The 20,038-nt window shown below is 46.5% G+C and overlaps 1 protein-coding gene across 2 annotated transcripts in view; it reads right to left on the bottom strand.

Moving 5' to 3' along the window:
• Positions 1-20,038, bottom strand: part of MAN2B2 (mannosidase alpha class 2B member 2) — a 777,500-nt gene that overhangs the window by 190,207 nt on the left and 567,255 nt on the right. The gene's annotated exons all lie outside the window — the stretch shown is intronic.

Here is a 20,038-nt window from a genome sequence, read left to right as displayed (position 1 = left end):
AAGTTAGCGAAAAGTTTGTGTTGACGCAATCTCTCGAGGACCATTTTCACGTGTTTCCGATGTTCAGTTTCCGATGAAGAATAAACGAGGATGTCGTCAATGTAAACAACAACACACACATCTATGAGCTCTCTGAGGACATCGTTCATAAAATATTGAAAGGCGGCCGGGGCATTGCAAAGTCCGAAGGGCATGACCTGATATTCAAATAGCCCATACTTGGTGCGGAAGGCCGTCTTCCATTCATCGCCCTCTTTTACTCGTACCAAGTGGTAGGCTCCTCTAAGATCCAGCTTTGTATATATGCATGCTTTTCTGACTTGGTCCAGGAGTTCAGGGATCAAAGGTAACGGATATCTATTCTTAACGGTGATCTGGTTCAGGGCGCGATAATCTATACAAGTTCTAAGGTCCCCTTCTTTTTTTGGAACGAAGAACAAAGCTGAGGAAGCAGGGGACTTGGAAGGACGAATAAACCCATTCGCTAGGTATTGATCCAGGTATTGTCGGAGGTGAAGATTCTCAGGCTCGGTGAGGGCATAAATTCTACTACAAGGAGGAGTAGATCCAGGTATCAGGTCTATCTGGCAGTCATAAGACCTATGAGGAGGTAGAGAGTTAGCCTGATCCTTCCGGAAAACATCTTGGAATTCTAGGTATTCAGGAGGTAACTGGGGAGCCTCCGAGGAAATTGCTGCCAGTGCAACACCAGGTCGAGGGTGACAAGTAGAGACACATTCTGGAAACTGAACCGTTCTTGCTCACCAATCGATCTGAGGATTGTGCTTCTCTAACCAAGGAATTCCTAGAATAATCTGGAACTGAGGGGCCTTGATCACATCGAACACGATCTTCTCATGGTGTCCATCTTGACTTACTAGCGTCACTTCTTGGGTGGTATGCGTTACTGGTCCGGAGGCTATCTCCGTACCATCCACCGTAGTAATGACGTCCTTTACAGCCTTTGGACAAAGAGTCAGATTCATCCTCAAAACCATTTCATGATCCACATAATTGCCAATGGCACCGCTGTCGACGTAAGCTTCAATCGCATGTAATCGATCCGGATGTTCAGGGCTAATGAGGACCATAGGTATCACGAAATGCGAGGTCACGGAACTGGTTTTAACGCTCGGCAAGAGGACCTCTATTCTTGTCGGGCGAGGTCGTTTCCCTGCTCAGAGTTTGTGACCCTGGTAACTGCAGCTCCTACTGCCTTCTTGGCTGGTTTCACCGGACAGTCTCGAAGAAAGTGCCCCGAGTTTCCGCAATAGAGGCATAATTGCAGCTGTTTTCTCCTTTCCCGCTCCTTTTGTGTTAGTGGTCCTTTCAGGCCCCCTATTTGCATGGGTTCCCCGGAGTCTACTCCTTTGGTAGGAGTTGGTGGTTTGGAAAATACTCGAGCATCAAACTTGGAACGATCGGCCTTCCTGTTCTGCAGTCTGTGGTCAATTTGAACGACTAAGTCAATATAGTCCGAACAGTCTTGCGGGGGATTCACTAGTTGGGCTAACAAATCTTTGAGCTCTCCACGTAGACCTCTATAAAACAGCGTAATCCTTTTGTCCTCAGGCCATCGAGTTTCCACTATCAGTCTGTTGAAAGACGCAATATAAGCCAAAAGGTCTTGATTACCCTGTCACAATGAAAGGAGCTCATTGTCCAAGGCCTGCCCCTGTGAATGTCTTGCAAACAGTTTTTCCATACTGAGCTGAAAAGCTTGAAAATCATGGAGAACCGGATCATCTTGATTAACTAGAGGGATCGACCAGTCTGCCGCATTGCCACTAAGGTACGAAAGCACGAAAGCTACCTTAGCTTGATCAGTTGGAAAGGCTGCTGGCCGGCATAAGAAGTGCAACCGGCACTGATTAATGAATACTGCAAACCTCTTTGGGTCACCAGAAAATCGTTCGGGCGGAGCCAGAGGTACATTCCCAGGTAGGTTGATCTGCACTGGGTTCGTAGAGGATGTTGAAGGAAGATTTGCCCCTGATGCGGGTAACGGAGTTTGTCCGGCTTGTGACTGTAGCAATTGTCTAGCGAGATCGTCTGTTCGCTCCTTGGAAATAATCAGTTCCCTTCTTAGAGCATTCGTTTCCTGACGGGCTGCATGCACTTCTGCTCTTAGTTCCCCAAGTAACTGGGCTAGTTGGTCGGTATCCGAGGTTTCCATAGCGCCTGGGTGGGAGTTTTGCGGTAGGCTTTGCGTTCTGTAACGCTCACCTGATTCCCGCAGAGGCGCCGGTCTTGACTGGGTGAATGCCGTATCTTCAAAGGTGATGTGTAACACACGGTTGGCTCTTTGGGCTGGACCTCTGTGCACTGTATGTCTGACTCGAAGAGTAAGATGTCTGCAGATAGAAAATATGGGATTAATGAACTGGGGTTATTGGGTGCCTCTCTCCTCTTCCCTTTCTCTTCTCCTGTAGAACCCCAAAGGTTAACGCCCTCACCTTAGGTAAGTGAACGCCGAGCTCTCCATCTGCCTCGGGGCAGGGTGCCGTAACCAGTTCCTTCACTGGATAAGGGTGCAGGCCTCTTGACCTCAGAGGACTGCAATCCGTCGTTAACTGCACGAACGGTAAGTTCTGGGTGCTTCAAATGTCTTAAAAGTCTTTTGTAATGATATCTCTTGTTTTGCAGAGTTCCGGCGATGGCGGATGGCGGGCTGATGAGAGTTGAGGATCGAACCCGCGTGAGGAATAGAAGCGCCTGGAAGCACGTAGGTAAACGCTTGTAGCCTGCTTCACGATGCGCACTAACTGTCCCTTTTATCTTGCAGGTACAAGTTCGGAGCTTTAGAGAAGCTGAAGGGTGCTGGAATACCCACTGGATTCGGCGTGGGAAGGAGTAATGGCACGTAAGTAATAAAGTTGCCCAATGTCTTTAAACGCACCTTCTTTTGTCTTTCGGATGCGGGATGCAGCGCTGAAGGCCTCCGGAGCGTGCGAAGAGCTGGTAAGCTTTTGTCTTTCAGATGCCGGAATGCAGTGCGAAGACCTCCGGAACATGCGAAGAGTAGGTAAGCCTTTGTCTTGCAGATGCCGGAATGCAGCGCGAGGCGTTGGTGACAGCCGATGGACCAGGTAAGAGATGCGCTGCCACTGAAGACCGTAGTGCTAACCTGTTCTTTCTTTGTCTTTACAGGTGCTGCTGAAGACTGGATTCCAGGATGGTAAGCCTTTGTTTCCTTAGGCCCAGGATCAGAAGCAGAAGACACGATGAGCGTTCTGCTGCAGAGAATGCAGAATAACGCAAAGCAAGATTCATCCATCGGGTGTGGTTTAAATAGCCTCCTGTAGTGCTTAGGTGTCTCCTTCCACAGCCACGCCTAGGTAAGAAAAGAGTTCCTGCTTTCCAGAAGAGTTCCAGTGTTCTGAACCTAGGGAGTGGCTCCTGCCCCACCCAACAGGAAAAGTAGTCCCAAACAGAAGAGGATCAGGGGTTCAACTGGCAGGTAAGTAAGCAGCATGGTCTGCTGCAGGTAAGTCCACCCAAGCATTATGAGCCCGGCGCTTCCAGCGCTGGGACTGGGCATCTTTATGAGCCTGGTGCCACTGGCGCCAGGACAGGGTCCAAAAGGTCCCAATTGGGACTGGCTGGCACTCGGAACCGGGGTTATGGGTCTGCTTCCAAGGGAGTCGGGCAAGTCCTGATCTTTTGGAAGCAGACATCATGACAGGAGGTCCTCAAGGACGGCATATCGACGTAGGACGCATAAAGATTTTCCGAAGCAGCACATCTGCGGTGATTACTGTCATAGATACGGAATACGTCAGAGGACCCAATCCCCTCGAAAGCCATTTTTCAAACCCTTGTTGAATTTTTGATAAACACCCTTGAACTGTGGTCACTTGTGTCTGTCTTACTGTTGATACCATGCCTTCCTTACATGACCCTCTTGGATGTCCTGCCAGGAATCCACTTTCAACAATCTCGCTCACTCCATGTTTGAGTAGAAATCGACCTATGTGGCCTACAGATCCTGCCCACCGGCCTGATGTGTTGTACTCACTAGCCACATCACAATTGCTAGAGCCAAGTAGACAGACAAGATGGAAAACCAGCATTTGTCAAGTTCCACAGTAAAGCAATTGTTCCATAGTCCAGGAGTGGGGGCTGAAGGGGGTTGTGGCAGCTTACTGCTGTACTGTTGACAACTCTCCTGAGGTGCTCAGGGGGTACAAGCCCACCAGGCTCAGCTTTTTCAGTTCTCTGGGGGTGTTCTGCCGCTCTCTTAAGTCAGCTAGCTTGGCTCCCTCAACGTAGGGTTCTCTAAAGTCTCTTCACCACAGAGCTGTCACCCCAAGGGAGCAGCAAGAAGCCCCCTCAATAAAGAACCACAACACTGCCTTATCCTCTGCAGGGCTCCGTGGCACCTGTGCACGATGCCACCTCCACTGGGCAGCAATACATCTCTGCCTGTGTCCATGGGGCACCCCCTGAGACCTAACAAGAGGCAGCCAAGGTCTCCAGAAGCATGAGAGGCCTCCCGGCCCTTGGCTGCAACGCTACATCCAGGCACAGGCTCTCAGCTGTGTCCCAAGCATCAGCGCTATCTTTATTCCTAGCACAGAGGAAGTGGGTGCGCCATCAAAACTACTACATCACCAGCTCAGTGCCCCAGGTTTCCTCATACCGTGCCTGCAAATCTGGGCAGATCTGCTTTGAGAAGTGCTCCAGGGAGGCTAACCAAAGGAAGAGGAGTCAGCAGGACGAGCTAAAGATGGCAGATCCAGACAACAAGTCTGGCGCCACCTCCATCGTAGCTACACCCCTCCAAAAGCCTTTTTGAAGCCCCCAGGCTCAAGGTCTGAACTACAAAGCCTCACTCATTTAGTTCACTGCAGAGAAACACCTAATCACCCCTGTCTTAGGAATCTGAGGGCGTTCTCACATTTAACCCGCTTATGATCCCCCCTCAGGTAACCAAGACAAGTGTACGACTGCCAGATTCTGACTCCGGGAATGAGGCTAAGAAGGGTTACCACTGGGATGGAGGATCTTTGAAGAACGAAGTAGGATGTCCGAAGATGAGATCTGGCATCCCCTTTTCCTAATTCTGATCTAGCCTACCTACCCTGTACTGTCATAGGATATTTTAACGCATGCCCTACCCTACCCCAAGACCTTCTGTCGAATACACACACTAGGAGGAAAGCAAGGGAATGTAATTTTTTTTTAACCATAATACAGACTTATCCTGCCATCACTTATCATAAACTACTTGAGACGCAATCTTTTTCTTCCCTGTTAATCTCATTTACGGGGGGTACCAGAGTAAAAGAACTAGAACCACCTTATCATAAGACACACAATCTTCTTTTCCCCAAGCATCACTCAAGTACTGTGACTAAGAAGAGGAAATCAAGGGTAGTACAGATTTCCCATGAGAAACACCACTATGGTACTGGGATGAAGAAGATGCAGATAAAGGCACATCAACATCTTCATAGGCCATGTCCCACAAACAAGGCCAGGCAGGGTTAGGCAATTGAAATTAACCATGCCCACCTGCAGCCCATCAAGTCTTTAGGAGAGAATAAAAGGAACCCTAGCAATCAAAACAGAGAGCGAGTTGACAGGAGAGCTGAGGAGCCGTAGCTGCCCAGCACCGGCTGGAAGAAAATGCTTGTTCCCCTGGGCCAGGACAGGAGTGCGGGTGTGTTTGATGGGCAGTTGGTGGAGACCATGTCCTCAGATATCAAAGACATCAACCCAGGAAACGAAGAAAACACCACCGGTGAGTGAAGCACAGTGAGAGCCCGGTGTGTATTAAAGTAAGCAAGCAAGATACAACGTTGGAGTCCAAACACGTAAGACTGGGGAGGCGTCGGGTGAAATTGACAAATGGAATTACAAGGGTACATAGTGGCAGAGTGGTTGTGTGTATGATTGCACATTCTCAAATGACTGTGTAAAGATATGAAGTATCTGCAAAGTCTGAAGAGCTGTGCACGAACACAAAAAGTGAGCGAAATAGAGATCCTAAAAGGGAGGAGCTGTGTGAGAAATGAAGTGGAGAACAATTGCCAAAACTGATAGAAAAGTGTTGATAACAAACAAAGTGTGTTGGAAAAGCACTGGGGTGGTCACCAGGTGGGAGATTGATCCAGGCTGGCCGCAGAGACCCCCGAATAGGCAAATAGTGTTCGAAAAGCATCATGGTGGCCAGCAGGCTGGATATTGATCCAGGTTGGCCACAGAGACCCCATTGTATGGATAAGGCACCTGGTTGCGCAACCTGTAATGGGTGAACCGTGCAGTCTGACAACTGCGCCACGACCAGCGCAGCCCAATCGAAACCAAGGAGCTGCATGATCTAATAAAGAAAAAGCTAAAAACAATTGGTTCAGAATGGGGAACCGAGTCCCTGATAGAAGCCAAGTGAACTGTGATGTTAACAAGTGGAACTTTTGTGGGTTCACTTTTTGTGCTAAAGGAAATACAATTAAACCAGTTGAATAGAGTAACCACAAGGGTCTAAGCTTGGGCGACAGAAGCCTAAGAGACCCATTGAAGAAGTGTACACCGGAGCGCTTCTAGGTTCACAGAAAGGAGACCCGGAGAAGCCTAATGAACTTCCCAGGAAAAGGTAAAGTGCACTTCTTTTCCCAAGTTAACTTTTTGCCAATTGAACTTTGTGCCAAGTTACATTTTCTTTGCCAAGTGAAACCTAAGAGACATGCAGAACTTTATAATCCTGAGTGCAGTAAACTTGGGGAAGGGAGCTGCAAAAAGGCTCCATTGTCACATTAACTTTTCTTTGAACAATTTTGAGTTGGCCACTTCCCATTCAGCCTATTATTATGTAGAAGTGAGGACAACCATGGGTTTTGGTACAGACAGTTTTTTGTTTTGAACTGACAGACTGACTTCCCCTAGTATTCTTTCTGTTAGAGAACATTCTCATCTTAGAGTTAGGGCACGTAAGGTGTTACACCATCCTGACCATTAAGAATAAAGATTTTCAAACTGTGTTTCACTTGTCTGTGAAATCTCTTGAAACCATGCTTGTCTCACACCTGCTCCTCAGAAAGTAGACACCTGGTCCAGGTAGTACGAAAGAGGTGCTGTTTAATTAGTCTGTGACAAGGGAAGCAGAAGTGCAGAATTAAGAGAACATATCCTGAAAGAGTGAGAGACAGAGAGCGAGACTGTCAGAGAACCAATCAGAAGTTAGTTTACTGGAAATCCCACATTCTCACAGGTATAAAAGGCCTGGAGGCAGTCATTCGGTATCTTGGATGCTGAGAAGGTAGATGCATCTACCACTGCTCTCTGACTGGAAAGGATACTGATGCTTGTCACAAGGAGGGCTGGGAGGACTGCTTACCAAGAGGAGCTGGAAAACCCGGGCACTACAAGCCTGAAAGAGAAGGAAAACTGCACCTGAGAGATGGTGGAGTGTTCTTGTAGCTTATCGGGCACCTGAAGGGATGGAGAGAAGTGGGAAGTGGGTGGGTGAGGGAGGCAGAGAGGGATGAGAGAGAACAGAAGAGAGAGTGTGCTTTGATCGACCAAGTCTCACACCTAATCGGTTCATTGCAGAGAACCACCCAACCACACTAGTCAACCAGGGAGTAGATACCTGGTCCTGGTAGTATTAGAGTGGTGCTGCTTCCTCAGCCTGGGAGAATTTAAGCAGGAGTGTAGATGTGTGAGAAGAGAGAGCGCGACAGAGTGTGATAAGAAAGAGTCCAAGAGAGAGAGTAAGAGAGAAAAACAGAGATAGAGAGACCTAAATGTCTAATGGAGGCTATCTCAGACTATAGTGGAGACTATACCAAGAGGGAGGGACTGATCGAAACGGTAAAGGGAGAGAGCGATTGAGAGAGAAGAGTGCCTGCCGTGGACTATAACTCATACACAGGTGGACACATAATTAAAAAGAAAAGAGAAAGGAAAAAGCCTTGTGAGACCCTGGCAGAAAAAAAGACGACAGAGCCTCCCTATGGATTCAGCCCAGCAGGGTGACCTGGGGCTGGTTGGCGATCACAAATGTATTCTAAAAACTACCAAGGTGAGAGGGAAGCAATACTTGAAGTTAAGTAGTACTCTGGCAAGGGGGGCAGAATTCCTGCTGGGGAGGGAAACATTGGCAAATGGGGAGTAAATACTTGCTGGGAAGGTATCCCTGAATGATAGCCAGAGTAAGAAGTACCTCAAGGCGTTGGTGAAGTGAAGGAGCCGAAGAAGCCTAACTGCAGCTTAGAGGGAGAGAAGTGCTGGACCAAGAAGAAACTCAAGAAAAAACAAAAATAGTACTGTGCCCGAATCCTAACTTGTCCCTCACAAGCTAAACTCCATATAAAGTGATAAGGGAAATGTCTCTCTGCCTGCCAACCTGCTGCCCAGCCCTGTAGTGCAATACATAAGTTCCAAAAAAGATGTAGAAAAGCTAACTAAAGTTCTGCAAGACTCGAGGGGTTGTTTCCCTTTCCCCAGAGTCATTCCATCTTTATCCAGCTTTCTTTTTTTGACACTTGGCATCGATAAATCATCACAAACAAGTAGTGATCAGCAGCAGAGCATAACAGTTTCACAGGGTAGTTAAACACTGCACAGTGGTATATACAGTCATCAGATCAGCAGGGAACATCTCTCTCCCTCTCCGAGATAACTGTTGACCCAATATATCAGAAAGCACAGAACTGATAGCACACCAGTTATCACCCTGCTAAGAAATAACATACGCAGCAGGGTCGCATTATCATCCTTACAACTGGGGTACACTCACAGCCGATTAGTCTGAATAAGTTCAACTTGATGGACGGTAATACAATCTATTCAAGATCAACGTATGTCTCTATTTGAAGTTTAAGGACACCCCTTTTGTTAAAGTGCAAATAGTCTTCCACTTCCCATCTGTGAATACAGTTTGGAGGTAGCTGCAGAACTTCGAGCGGGTCGGTCTGACTTCATGTGTGCCCATGGTCTAAATCAGTTTTTGCAGCATAGAAATACTCTTCCTGGCAATGGGTGCCTGCAATATATATGACAAACGTGCATGTGACGGGGGTTCTGCAGGAAACATAGGCCAATGGGACTTAAAAGCGGAACACATGTGCAAGTAATACAGTAGCTGTAGTGACCCATCACCCACAGCTGATTTGATGTCATTCCAACTCACAAAGTGGCCTTCCCCATATAGGTGACCAATATTAAGGATGCCAGCCGCACTCCAGACCTTTGTGATGTCCTTATCCATTGTATGGGGTAGCATCAACGCTGGTCATAAATAGATGACAGATGAAGCCTAGCAGTTAGCCTTACCAACGCCTTCCAAGATTCCCCCACAGGTCCATCAGGTGTATAGCATGATACTTCTCACCCCCAAAAGTGACACCAATGGGGCTGTGCTGGCAGCGTCTGTTCAAGTCGCACATGTGGTAGTGTGGTACCATCCCCTGGCCAATAGGTTGCATAGTGCACCTGTGCTGTTATATAGTATAATTCAAAGTCAGGGCGTTCAAACCTCTCTCCTCATATGGTCTTGGTAGGTGCGTTCTCCTAAGTCGAACCGAGCCTCCCTGCCCAGATGTAAGAAGTGCACACTGCTATGAGGTCGTGAAAGAATATGCGGCCAGGCCAAAGTGGAATGTTATGAAACATGTATAACAGTTTGGGCACTATCACCATTTTAAGCAGAGACAGCCTCCCTTCCAATGACATTGGTATTTTACTCCACCTTTGGAGTTTGGCTTTCATACCCTCCATGTAATTCTCATAATTCAAATCTCTAGTGAACGCTGGTGTCTGGGCAAAAAAATAACCAAGTATCGCATGGACTGCGGCGCCTATTTCAAACCCTGCGTACAAGCTGGATGACGGCTCACAATCGGTCAGCGGAAATATTTCAGATGTATTATTGTTAAGTAGTAGGCCCCAGTATTTGGCAAACTCCACAACTGTGTCAAACACTCAAACCAAATTTTTAATCGGGATTCCTATTATATAGTAAAATGCCATCTAGATATAATGATATGACCTCCGCCTTCCCTCCTATCAGTATACCTGCACAGCCATATTCAGCGCGTATCTTATCAGCCAGTGGCTCGATAACCAACGCAAACAGCAGAGGGGATAATGGGCACCCTTGCCTAGCCCCCCCTCCAAATCTAACACCTGGGAGTCACGGCCATTATCCCAGAACCGGGTGAAGGGAGGTGCGTACAGCAGCCTCACCCAGGAGATGAACTCAGGCCCTCACCCATAATTAGACAGCACATGAAACAAGAACGGGCACGAAACAGTATCAAATGCTTTTTGCATGTCTAAAGGAGACTGCTACAGCTTTCCATTCTGGGGGCGTCTGTGGTATAATAAAGTAAAGCCGCCGGAGGTGCAATGCTGATCAGGATGGACCATGTATGGCATTAAGGGGGAAGAGCCTCATCGCCAACACTTTGACAAATATTATGACATCTGTATTTATGAGAGACAAAGTCCTCTACAATCTTATCAGTTTTGAGCAAGAGTATTATAATCGATAATCGCACAGATTTTGGCAACACCGCATTCATGAGTGCCTCCTCCCATCGGTGTAACAAGTGCAGGGACAATAAATCTGAATATTCCTTATAAATCTCTGCCCCCAAACCGTCAGAGCCCATCAACTATGCAAGTCAACTATGGCTGCATGAATCTCTTCCACTGTCATAGGTACCTCCAGTGGTTCATAGTGACATTTTCGAAATGCCATTTTTTCGACACCATAATGCTGAAAAAAAATAATGTGCACATTTTTTTTTTTTTTTTTTTTTTTTTTTTTTTTTTAAATGGGGGGGGTTCCACCCATCCCCCCGTTTTTTTATAGACACTTTTCTTTTACTAACGAAACAAAAATAAAACACATCAAATAAAAGAAAAAAACATTCCAAATTTTTTTTTCAGCATTTATAATTCGACAAAATGGCAGTTCGAATATATGTTTTCGAAAACTTAACTGGATACCCCCCTCCAGTACATCCTGCACCTCCCCAGAGAGCAGGATGGTTGGTATCTATCTTAATTAATGCTCAGTCACGGTAACAATAGTGCTCCCTTTGTGCTGATATAATGCCTGATAAAAGTAATAGAAAACCTTATTGATATCTGCATCAGTATGAACTGTCAAGCAATCCCCTCTCCTGATAAAAGAATGTGTGCACCCCCATAGTCGGGCGAGCCATTGTTTGACCTGGTGTGTCAGCCTCCCCATACTTCCTGGCTAGCACCGGTCTATCCATGAATTTCAGTTCCCTCTGTGCCAAGTCCCGGTATGCATCCAATGTGGACTTAATCTCGAAGTGCATGCCAGGAGACAGGCGATGTGTGCACCTCAGCTCAGTTTCCTTCACAGCCAACTCCCTCGGCAAGCAATTAAGGACCCCAAGTTCCGCCGACATAACCACCCCTCTAACATACACCTTGAATTGCTGCCAAGAGTCGCCACCACTGAATCCGATCCCACATTATCATCAAAAAAGGAGGCAACGTGGTCGTGCAAATTGAGGGAAAATGCAGCATCTAAGAGTGCGGCCGGTTTAAACCGTCAGGGTGGGCGGGTTGTCATGTCTGACGAGAAGCGCATTGTCGACAGCACCAGGGAATGGTCGGACAGGGTGCAGGGCAGAACTGAGCCCTGTGCTACCGTATTAAGTAATGAAGTGGATAATAGCCATGCGTCAATTCGAGAGTACATATCATGCAGAGAGGAATAGAACGTATACTCCCTGTTCATGCCATGTACTGTGCGCCAGACATCCAGCAGCTTCAGTGACTGCATATTGTGCTATATTTCCTGTGCCACACTAGTCAGAGAGCGGGTCGAGGTGCTGGTGCGATCCAATGCTGTGTCCAATATAGTATTCAAATCCAGCCGTACACAATCTCTGCCAGCGGGTAAGAAGCACACAGCGCAAATACCCTACCATATAAGCTTGAGTCATCTACATTGGGGCCATAAACATTAGCAGGAGAATTTCTTTCGTGTGCAGAATCCCATGCACCAACACGTACCTGACCTTCAAATCCATCACAGTATCCATATGTTTAAATCGCAGCGAGCAGTCTATCAAAATCAGTGCGCCCCTGGCATTTGTGTAGTATCTGTGAGGCCCCCAGTTCAATGCGATACTGAGTGCCTGGCGATCAAGCGCATGTGTTTCCTCAAGTGCATGCTACAATCATCCGGGCCTTAATCGGATGGCCAGTCCCCTATCGTTCCAACTAAGGAACGTGACCATGTGTGTCATTCCGCTACCCTGAACCATAAATGCACAAGCACGCCATACCACAGTGTGCCGAGGAGCACCCATGAGCCATGTTCCGCCTTGAGTGCCACCAAGTGCAGTTTAAAATTACCAAATGGTACAACATTCTCACCATCACGTTTAAGACCTTATCCGGTGATGCACCACCCTACATTACCAACAAATTAAATATCAAGCAGGCATCACGCTCACTTCGTTCAAATGGAGACCGGAACCTACAGGTACCAAAAACCTCTGTGGAATTAGTGAGAAAGGGCATGTTCTGGTCAAGTGCTCCCATTACATGCAATGCCCTACCACCCCTTTTAAGAAACTGTGGGGCAATCAAAGAATTTAAAAACAAACTTAGGACGCATCTCTTCAGATAATCAGGTATCCCAACCTCGCTCTCTTGGATGATCCTTTCTGAATATCTGCACCCGTATGCCCCCAGGCCAATTCGGTTGCGCATAATAAATAATAATAAATTCACCCCCACCGACCCTCCCCCACTGCACTCCAAACTGCAGCAGTGCGAACCCCCAACCAACCCCAACCTGAACATTTCCACTCGCAAGGGGGACATCTGTTACTGTACGGGTCAGGTAACTTGCTTACATTATCTGTCAACTTACAGTGTAGAAGTCGAGCCAATCTATAAGGACATTACAATAGACACGGAACACATAATTATAGTGTAACATGAACTAGACTAGGGCATCAAGTGGAAGTAAAGCCCAAAGGGCGATCACACAGCTGGATATGCGTCTCTATAAAGGATTCAGCTTCAGCCAGGACTATGAAAAAGTACATTCTGTTATGCTGAAATTTAAGATGTGCCGGAAGCAGCATAGCATAGGAGATATTCCTTTCCCTTAGCAGTTTGACACCGGTGAACGTACACCATTCCTGCTGCACTGCGACAGTGAAGTATGAGTAGATATAAACATTGTGTGACTCAAAGCAGAGTTCCTTCAGTTCTCTGTCCCACTGTAGTATCTGGTCTCTATCTCTATAGTTCATGATGCGAGGAATAAAGTGTTGCAAATAATCCTGAGGCTTAGGTGCAAGCGCTCGATGGGTGCGTTCCACCATAAAATGTGGCAAAAGACAAGTGTCACCCAGCAGTAGTAAATCCTCCACCACTGAAGTGTGTCCTCCGGTATCCCTATGATGCATAATTTGTTCCTGCGGGATCTCGACTCTAGGTCATCACATTTAGCTTTCACTAATTTCATGTCCTTTGTCAAGGACGCCAAAGCTGTTTGCAAAGTCGTGATATCATCGTCTGCCAGGCTTAGCCTGCTTTCAGCTTCTGTGATTCTCGGTCTCTCCTTTTCCAACGGGGCGTAACATTAGCAGTAAGATCATCCAGTTTATCATTGACTGAGCCAAAACCTTTTTGCATGGTGTCTAAAATATGCTGCATACACAATGGCTCAATCGCTTCCTGGGATGTGGGGCTTGACAAAGTACCTGCGGCAGTGGCCTCTGTAGCTCTGTGGGTGACCCTCGCAAAGCGCTCCATGCCGACACCCTTTTTGCCTGCAGTGCGTCTTTCATCATGCCCAGCACATTCCTACTGTCAGTTAAGGTAAATCACTGGGAGCTGTGCCACAACCAGGCCTTGGAAAGGGCCAGTGCCGGTCAGTGTAGCAAATGGCTGCAACGCGAGGTATGGGGTATGGTAGTGCTGGCAATGGAATAGTGTGAACAGGTATCCAGTGGAGCAGTGAGTGTCCCTTCAAATGACCTCCTCCGCAGGACCCTAATGGCAAGAAAGTGGAGCAAGTTCACCGTACCGACCCCAAACACTAAGCTACTAGAGATATGGAGGCCCAGGCATGACCCTCTGATCTGCCCAGCATGCTCCTGGGATACACAGTGCTGTAGGAGCGGACCCCACCGGAGGCCTTCCCTGTGCACTCTGTAATGTAATGCGTAACTTCAATAATCCAGGCCGGAGTCACTGAGGCCACTTCACATGAGGCCCAGGCCTGTGTTAACCTCATTGTCGAATAGGGGGCCCAGAGAAAATCAAAGCCGCAGCCGAGCTCGTGGTCCTGCACCCTGCTGCGCCGTCAGCAGTGTTGTTACTTCATCCACAACGCTGTGCAGCCGCAGGCTCACAAAGTTGTCAGAGATGCGCTCTGCCACTCCAGATATAGCAGAGCGAATCTGGTCCTATTCCAGAACCCATCGGGTCCAAGGTGTCGCAGCAAGTCTTCAGTCCACCGAGGGGCAAGACCGCAGTGCACCCGGCCCAATGCGAGATGGAGGTTTCAGCCTGCCCTCAGAGGCCTCTCTCGCTACTGGTGCTATTTTCGCCACACTCCGCCTTGCTGTCAATATGGTAGTGGCCCTGCGACCTCAGTGTGTACTGACATCGTCAGGCAGGTACCATGACAGAAAATTGATCCTAGTGGTCCAGATCCACTCCCTTACACACCGGACCACACTGCGTGGTTCTGATGGCTAAAGGCTTGGAAAGAATGGCACGAATTGTCCGCTCCACATGGAGCTCAGTGGGAAGCCACCATGCTGGCTTTGCTGCTCTGCAGCATCCCCTAAAGTACCCCTCCTATTGGCATGTTCTCCTGCCAAACCGGACACTCTAAGACGCAGCTTCAATAATCCAGTCCAGAGGGCACTTCAATGACCGTAAGAACTGTAACTATATCTGTTCCTGAATCTATCATTTTATCGATTATCCAAATCTGCCATATTCTTTGCCATCTCTGCCTAGATTCGATTTAGTTTGTCCTGCTTTGCGATATAAATATCTCAATTCTATGTTCCTGGATTCAACGTGCTCTTTCTCCGTATTCACTTTCCATCTAGGGTCTTGGTTTACTCTCCTGCCAAGGTCTCCGAGTGACCCTTGAACACACAAGCTCCATTATATTTTTGCTTACTATTTGGGGTATACTTCCCAAACCTGGGTCCAAGCCTGCCTTTACGTGATTGTTCATAATATTCTCGTTATCTATTTTCTTTTCGTTCCACAGTGTTGGGTTACTCTCTTGCTAAGATCTGTAAATATCACTTCTATAAGGAAAGTTTGTATCCCCCTTTGTTACTGGCAGCGGTATGCCTTCCTTATGTGGGCCCCAGAACCCCTTCACTTGATTACTCTGACACAATGGATATTGCCAATGGATATTTCCTTTCCTCTTTGCTCCACTTCTGGCCCCTTGCACTCTCCGGGTCTCCCCAACCCCATGATTAGCCATCCTTGTACCTGTAAATTCTTGGTTGTCACGCTCCGTCTGTTTGTGAGTCTACCAAAATTCATCACAAGGCGGAAAATACCAGGGCCTTTTAGAGCAGGCCCCTGGACCTTGTGTTAGTTATTAAACCCAAGTCAAATTAGTATATAGAGGGGTCATGTGACAATCAGAAGTAAACTGTCATCCAAGGTCACATTTTTCTGTAAGAAGCGACTTAGATATTGTTGTCCATAGTGCCGAGGGTAGTCGATGGGAGAGGTAGAATCAGGACACATGCATGACCATCCTTTCTGGCCATTAGGAGCTCTTCCCTAATGCCAACAAGCATAATGCCGTGCCTCAGTAAAGATAAAATGTTATGAGTAATTTGGAACAATTTGTAAATGCAGATAAGACTGACCCCTCCCATCCTACACTTCAGAAAGGATCAGAAAGTGCAACTCTATAGTAACATTTCACCAAACACTGATCACTGCACTCATACCTACTTCTCCCCCTCTCCTGAACCTCCTACCCACTCAAGCTACATATGCTACACCCACACTTTGCTCCTCTATTTCCAGTACTCCATTGTTTTCCAGTAGTAGCAGAGGCTGTGTGAGTAACAGAAGCATTTTCTGCGTTTAAAAAAACAAACACTTTTTTGTAGGTGACTAAATGTAGGCATCTAACAGAGCGAATCAATTTGCCAATGCATTTGGGGTCCGACTATCTTGTAAAAGAAACAATAGATTTATTAAATTCTCCTATGTTCTGCCCTCTATCCCCCATATTTTTGACATGTCCTCTATGATAATCTGAGACCACAGAACATTATTGACACATAAAATATAGTTCAACACCTTTATTAAAAGGGATAGTGAGTGCTTATTAGTGTAGAGGATGGCTTGGGTAACACAAATCAAACTTTTCACTGAAATTGGCTTATTTCAAGAAATTATTAAAACACATACTTTTTTTTCCTAATGATTTTCTGTAAAATTCAAATTCATGACACCTGGCTCTGTGATTTCAAATCCTTTTAAATATTGTTTTTTTTCCCATTCCAGGCTACCTCACGGCAGGTGGCTGGTTTGAACCAGACTTGCGTTTAAAGCACTGGTTCAGAAAACCTAAATCGAGCCACAGGTGCTCGCCCCAGAAATGTGGAACTGTAGTCCACGGCCAGGGATGGGCTGTGTCTTCCCGACTTCCTGTGCCTCCACCAACAGAGAGCCTCACTCCGAGCAGCCTTGGATGCCTCTGCCATGAAACGATGCCTGCCATTGGGGCATTGGAGGCCCTATTTAATACATCTCAATGTTATCAGCAGCACACTGAAATGGTGAGCTTTTAAGGTGCAAGGCTGCATACACCGGTGAGTGTAGAAGGGGTTATTGCCAGTGACAAGCTCTCTTAATAAGCAAACATGTGCAGTGAGTGCAACAGGAAGGACCACTGTGTACCTACCTGTAAGCTCCCCTCCACCCAATCCCCAGCTAACAGCCAAATATGTGCCTTCTTCAAAGGCAATTAAACTAATCCACCAGATAACACCGTTTTAAAATGCCCAGTTACTTTCTGCGATGTCCGACGGCGTGGTAGCACAAATAAAGTTTGCTACAATCAGGTGACCTTGTCACACAGTTTTATTGAAGTGCGGATAAGTCTTCTAAATATAGCAGAAAAACCTTGGTGTAGTTTTGTTAAGGTAGCTGAACTTTGCATTCTAGTATCTGCTGTATGACATTCAGGATTGGGAAAACGACTACAATAATAAATGATACTCAAGGTAGGGGTTTATAGAATCTTTCAGGTTGGTTTACAGTGCGCTTTATGTTCTTTTCAACCAATCTCTCTAAAAAAAAAGAGCAGATCATTTCAGTTATTTGAAGAAAATTATCAGCTCGAGCTGCAAAATCGTGTTTTTAAAGTGTAGACTGGGCTGATATCCCAGCTTCAAATCCTAACCAAAGTGTGTGATCCTGGGTAAATAATTTTATCATACAGTGCCATACTTGCCACAATTGGGATGCCAGTATGGGTTTTGTGTTGTGAGGGGTGATGAGGCTGGATGCAATGTAAATGCTTTATGCTACAGGTTGATGGCTTAGGTATACCAGAGAGACTGAGGGTCACACTACAAGCTCACCGTTCCAGCTCCCAGGGCCCAAACAAACCCTCCCCCCAGTGCACATACAGGATATTTTAAATCTCTGTGACTCACGGCTCCTAAGCCTCCGTCAGGCCATTTTGTTCCATTTCTACGTCACAAAATGGGGCTCTTCCCCAAAAACCTATGAGAAGACAGGATTGGGTAGTTGGGGTGGTAGTGCCTATGCACGGCACCTATAGATACCACACTATGGGTCCTCGCAAGTCAGGTGGCTTGTCTGCCCCTTCCCCCAAGAAAAAATCTATTACTTTGTTGCAGGATTACCATTGGCCCTTGCCCTCTGCCATTCACACCTGGATTTCGGTTCCTTGATGGCCTGGAGCTGACGGTAACCAGCTCTGTTCTCAGTGCTCAGTGCACCTTCTCAAGTTGATGAGTCCTATGTGTTCCTAATATAACTGTTAGTGCTACTGCTTATGCCTGTGAGAGTGCCCTCAGCATTGCAACGTTGTTAAAGAATCCATGTTTCACTTAAGGTCTGTGTTGCCGAGAACCGGTCGAAATCAAACTCTGTGGTATGCAATTTAGGAGGATTTTTTCTGCTCTTCTGCAGATGGCTCTGTGTCTCTTAGCTTCGCAATGTGTGGTTTATCTCTGACCTTGGCTGAGAGCCCTGGCCTGCTGTTCTGTGCAGCCTAGTTCTGCTTTCCCCTCGTCTTTCGTCCTATGGCTTGTTGCCTCATGTAACCTATTATATTTATACTATGATTTTTTTATATATCTATACCGTGCTAGGTTTCCTATAGGTTAGTTGTATTCGGTTCTTCCAGGCTTCTTATACGATCCTGTTGCGATATGCGTCTGCAAGCTTGCTCTGCATCTCTTCTTTTGCCTTGCGTTCAGCGTTTCTGCACTTGGTTAATGAGAAAAATAATAGAAGTATTTGACAGAATGTATATGTATCTGTCCTCCATCTACAGAAATGTGTAAGCATGTTCTTCGTGTGAGCATGTGTGTGTCCGCGTAACTTCGTACATGGCTACGAGTTTGCTTCATGACTAACGGTGCTATGTCGTGGTGTCCTAATGACGTCAGCACAAAGGTTTTCTGTTAGTCAATCTGATCCATCGAGGCATTTGGATCCATGATCAGGGTAGTGGCACCTGTATCTATAAAGACATTGACTGGATAAGGTTTGAATGGTTGTCTAAGAGAATATCTGTTTGCATATGTGGATGTCACTGGCCCTCCTGGGGAGGGCTGTACAAACAGTGAGTTGCTTTGTGTGTTCATGACTCTTCGGGTTGTCATGTTCATGGGGTAAGCAGTGGCATTCCAGGGACCCTCTCTTCAAGGTGCTTCAGGAGGTAGGATTCCAGGTACAGTATGGACTTTTCATTGAGAAAGTTTTGAGTGACAGGATGTCAGGTTGAAGGCTTGTGGTGTAGGAAGTTGGAGGATAAGAGTCAAGGTATGGGTCATTTAGCAGCTATGCTCGTGCTTGGCTGTGACTCATAATGAGTTTGATCACAGGCGTTTATATACTATATGCTAGCTCGGTTTATCTATGTGAGAGCAAAAAGGTGGCATGGTGAAGGATTAGCTGGCCTTAATCATTATTTTACATACAAATATTATTACTCCTGGTGTTTTATATAGTGTTGCTATCACTAAGAATCCAGTTTGAGTACTGGTTAATCAATTTTACTTGTTACCGTCATTGTTACCCACTATGTGGGGCTCAATTTATTGACCTCTGCGGGGTCTAAGGCAAAGTAATGAGTGTCCCAGACCGGTATATGTAGCCCAAGACACACAAAACTGTCCTGTTCACAAGGCCAGTGCATGCAATTGAGCGGTCGTCCTGGCTAATTAACAAGCTATTGAATATTAAGCGACTGGCAGTGCAGCCATGTAAGTGAAAATGAATGTATGAAGACCTAAATATATGAATTATACAATCACAAGTTATGATGCTGAACAATGAATATGGAAAATCAATACTATGCATTTTTCTAGTCATAGTTTTAGCAATCCTTATTCTCAGAATTAATCTATTATCCAACCAAAAATGTGAAAGCAAACTACTTTTAATATTTGTAATAGGGGTTCCTTCTTTTATTAGCAATGGGGCAGGGGAAACAACCAGCGAGCTTGCTTGGATCATGGACTGAATCCCAAAATCTCAACCCGCGTTCCGAGCAGCCAGATGGCTGCTTCCCCAACCTGCCATCTTTCCCTTTATTCCCCTCTGTTGTATGGTCCCTTCTCACACCTCACACCATTTATCTGTTTCGTGTGGCGGCACCCCTGCCCCTGCCTTTCCGTGTCTCTGCTGGCCGCCATGGAAATGGAAGAGGGGTGTCGTATGGAACTCCGCCTTCCAGATCCATGGCGGCCATTTTAGGTAAGTATTTTGTTTGAATGAACAGGACGCCACAAATACAGTATATTTGACTTTCTAACAATATGAG

Source organism: Ambystoma mexicanum, chromosome 6q, assembly GCF_040938575.1.
Source record: "Ambystoma mexicanum isolate Mex_15411 chromosome 6q, UKY_AmexF1_1, whole genome shotgun sequence".
Classification (NCBI taxonomy): Eukaryota; Metazoa; Chordata; class Amphibia; order Caudata; family Ambystomatidae; genus Ambystoma; species Ambystoma mexicanum.
The sequence above is the reverse complement of the archived record's forward strand: the minus strand, read 5'-3'. Positions and strand labels throughout refer to the sequence as shown.